The sequence below is a fragment of the Macrobrachium nipponense genome, chromosome 31, assembly GCF_015104395.2.
Source record: "Macrobrachium nipponense isolate FS-2020 chromosome 31, ASM1510439v2, whole genome shotgun sequence".
NCBI lineage: Eukaryota > Metazoa > Arthropoda > Malacostraca > Decapoda > Palaemonidae > Macrobrachium > Macrobrachium nipponense.
In genome coordinates, this window is record NC_061093.1 from 19,699,979 (window position 1) to 19,704,316 (window position 4,338).

Sequence of the window (4,338 nt, forward strand, 5' to 3'; positions counted from 1 at the left end):
TTATTTAGGAAGTCCGGTCGCTCTTTCACTTGTTGCCTGGTTCGCCTTTCTTAAATTCTATATATTTGTCAAAATAATGTTGATGCTAGTGAATAGCGTCATTTCAGTTCTAATGCCATTACCTTTTTTCTTCTTTTTAAACGTTTCAGTCTTACCATTTTCTCTAACTCCTCCCTCCATGGAAAAAGATATTTCATCGAATTTTCTTGCTCTGCCACCAGTCATATTTACCTGCTTATCATTTCATAAATAAAAAAAAAAGCAGAGAAGAGGGGAGGGCAAAGGTAAGACTAATCTTTACCTTTAACGTTCGGCCTTGTTGCTCAAACAAACTGCTATTTCATAAAGACACTTAATACATGCACGCTATGATCAACATTTTCTGCATTGCATGACCACTAACCTTGTCATATGCATTTATATCTTTAGCATTTACTCGTCGTTAAGTTTTGCCGCGAAAAAAATAAAACATATAAATTAAAAAAATGTTACGTGACTTATTTCAAGAATTACCTCCACACCTTTGCATTATTATGACAAAAAAAAATCAACTTCCTCTTGCACTACTTAATAAGAACCCTCACCAACCTCTTCCAGCACTCATCTATTAAAGGAGAAGCCTCTTAACACCTTCGAACACTACTTTACAGAAAAAAACTCTTCAACGTCTTTCAGTTAGATATCAAATACCTCTCATAAATCTCATCTTAAAAGAAATAAAATAAGATAAAAGCCAACTCACGGGCAAGCAAAAAACCACCGAATGACACTCGTTATGGTCATGGTCAGAACACGCTGAGCAAAAAGAAAAAGGAAAAAAAATAAAAAATAAATAGAAAATTTAATAAAAACAAATAAATGAATAAATTTTATGCGAGTTGGTCTTAGGATATAAGAGTGAAGTCCTCAGAGGCAGCCGGCTCTCATGGTTACCACAGACCACATTGCTCTCACAACATTTAGCGTCATGGGATTTTTTATTTTCTATTTTTGCTAACTCACTCTGTTTCACGGTCCTTTAAAAGTCACAATATTTATATTTTTTTGAAAGCAGAAATCATTGATAAAACTGTAATGGCTAAAGCATAAAAATCACGTGATGTGACAGTACACACACAGTACTTCAGGTTGTCTTACTAAAACCATTAACCTATATATTTCTAGAGCTTATATACATATTTTATACTAATTTTGCCAGTTCATTCGTACAAGTACTATGCAGTCGAACAAAATATTCGTTCATAAGTCAACTGCGGTGCATATCATCTATTACATCCAAATATCCAGTTAAGATGTCCAAGGCAATTTAAAAAAAAAAAAATTTTCCACCTCATTTAAAAATACAATTACTTCTAAAACTCGATTACATCCTCGAACACGTATATCCAGTTTTAAAATAATAAAAAATAACGATAATCATAATGAGAATAATACCAACGGATGAATAAAAATGAAACCAATCAAAATAACAATAATCATAATGAAAATAATACCAAAGGATGAATGAAAATGAACCCATTACATTAACATTACTTTTTATTTCATCTTCTGTACAATAGTTATTCCCCAAACTCATGAAGTCAGGCTCTCTTCTTACGGCTGGCAGCGCTGTCCGCCTCGAGGTTATAAGAGGCAAGGCCTAGAGGCGGGGATTATAGGCAGCAGTTATCTTGCGTAATGACATAACACAACGACAGACTTCCATTAAATGAATATAATGTACAACAAATATAGTAGCTTCTTTTACGTAAGGATTACAACGCATAACAAATGATTCATACGCAAAAGACATTTTCCAGACGCTATAACATATGACAACGAGGTTATTAGATACGTGATCCAGTTTATGAGGAGGGGAAAATATGAGGGCAAAAAATGTATAAGATGAATCATCTTGAATCTTGTTTTTTCATGTTACACCGAGAGTTTAATATATAATATTATAATATATAATATTATCTATATATATATATATATATATATAATATATATACTTATATATATATATATTATATATAAACCTATATATTATTATTTTATATAAATATATATATATATATATAGCTACATATTATATATATATATGATATATATATTGTATATATATAAACCTATATATATATATATATATAATATATATTATATTGAAAAGAACATGAATTATCTTACAAAGCATGTTAATTAAATACATGAAAATCCGCGTAGTCTTACTTTATATACTATTATTTTTTCCTATCCTTTTCATCCCGAATCACTTCAAATAATGCTCAGCAGAGCTACGCCAGAAAACGTTCCTCGAATAATCAAGCAATGGTGTCTTCCTTTGAGCCCTAATTATTTAGTAATAATAAAAAAAAGAGAAGAAAAGTCATAATTTTATGGAAGACGTTATATGGAATCTTAGGGCGATCATTTTATTACAGAAATTTTTTTTTTACAATTCCCTATGAAAACCTTTGTTTCAATGAGGAGTTAGACCAAGAATAGTCAATAACACAATTCCGACTCTGAATTAAAAAGGAAAAATCTTACAAATAATGTATATATACCGGATATCTTTGGCGAGCGTAAATACAATCACATTTTAACGTATTTCTTTTTTTAAGTCATTTTAGCAATGCTTAATTGCCAAAGCAAAGCTTGCCACCACTTTAGTAGCGACCAGTTTTTTAACCGTTCTAAAAGAAGGTATCGAATTTCATCGCACTTTTTTCAGAATAACCGAAAATAAAAATAAAAAAATTTTTAAGAGTTAATTTAATTTAAAAGTTATTTAATTTAATAGCACTTTTTTTAAGAATAAACCGAAAATAATAAAAATAAAATAATTTAAAAGGTTACTTAAATTTCATAGCAATTTCTTTTAGAATACACAGAAAATAAAAAGAAAATAAGTCAATTTCATCGCAATTTTTAAGAATATATCGAAAAAAATTAAATGTTATTTAATTTCATCGCAATTCAAGACTACACCGAAAATAAGAAAGGTAAACAATCTTTTATTTCATGGCAATTCTTTAAGAATATACGTTAAATAAAAAATAAAAAAGCTATTTAATTTCATCGCAATATTTTAAGAATACGCTGAAAATAATATAAAAAACTAATTTTATCACAATTTTTTAATACACCACAAATTAAAAAAAAATAATAAAAGAGGGTATTAAATTTCATCACACTTTAAAGAATAAACCGAAAAAAAAAAGATATTCATAGCGAATTAAAATACCCATAAGCATGTAATTTTCAATGCGAGTCAAGATACCAGGAGAGAAGTGCCAGTAACAACAGGAATATACATAGTATTACCACAGGGCATAAGTACTGACTCAACAATGAAGCACCTTCGTTTACGCTCTGGAACCAATTTATCATTTGCGCATTCCAACTGCGCATTAAAACCATAAACAAAAGTTCCGCAACAGCTTTTGACATTTTGAATCATCCTACATTTCATAGTGACATTCAGCCATCCAATACGTGTCTTCTTTTATATATATATAAATTGATCGCTGACTAGAGAACTCTCGATTCATTTAACTTGACTGATTAAAATGGTGTTGAAAGTCATTCTAGAATTTCTCTGTTATGTTCGCCCTTGTTAACAAATGTCACGGAATTGTCGTAAGAAGTAATATAACAAATATAAATGAAGGACAGTTTTCATTAAGATAATTATATAAATATAATTTATATATATATATATATATATATATATCTATATATATACACATATATATATATATATATATATATATATATATATATATATATATATATATATATATATATATATATATATATATATATATATATATATATGAGGAACAAGACTGATTTCGATTGGTCGAAATCTTTCGAATTTTAGCCAAAATGGCAACTAGCAACGTTAACGGCTAAAGCAAAAAAATTCTTTTTCGGTTGGAGGAAGCTTGAATTTTAAACAGGAACGGAATATCCCCCGGCCAACATATAATAAAAAAAATATATCACCTTGTCTGCCAATCGACGACTTTCTTCTACAACGCCTCTTTTGCTCCATGAGTTAACTTTGTCAAGTTAGTATTCAAACTATAATATACTCTACAATTTGGTAACGTAATTTGCTATTCATGTAAATATATATACACATTTGTGTTTGTGTGTGTGTGTATATATATATATATATATATATATATATATATATATATATACATAACACATATATATATATATATATATATATATATATGTATATCCGGTATATAAGCACTATAAAACACTACAATTAGCTACGGCTAAACGTTTATTATCACACATGCAAAAAACTGCTATACCTTTCTTCATATATCAAAATAA

The 4,338-nt window shown here is 28.6% G+C and overlaps 1 protein-coding gene across 5 annotated transcripts in view; it reads right to left on the bottom strand.

Moving 5' to 3' along the window:
• Nucleotides 1-4,259: 4,259 nt before the first annotated feature.
• LOC135206674 (netrin receptor UNC5B-b-like) overlaps nucleotides 4,260-4,338 on the bottom strand; it is a 429,533-nt gene continuing 429,454 nt past the window's right edge. For all 5 annotated transcript variants that reach the window (XM_064238058.1, XM_064238057.1, XM_064238059.1 and 2 more), the window contains one exon: nucleotides 4,260-4,338. This exon is cut by the window's right edge and continues 1,437 nt beyond it. The gene's annotated coding sequence lies outside the window, so the exon portion shown is untranslated.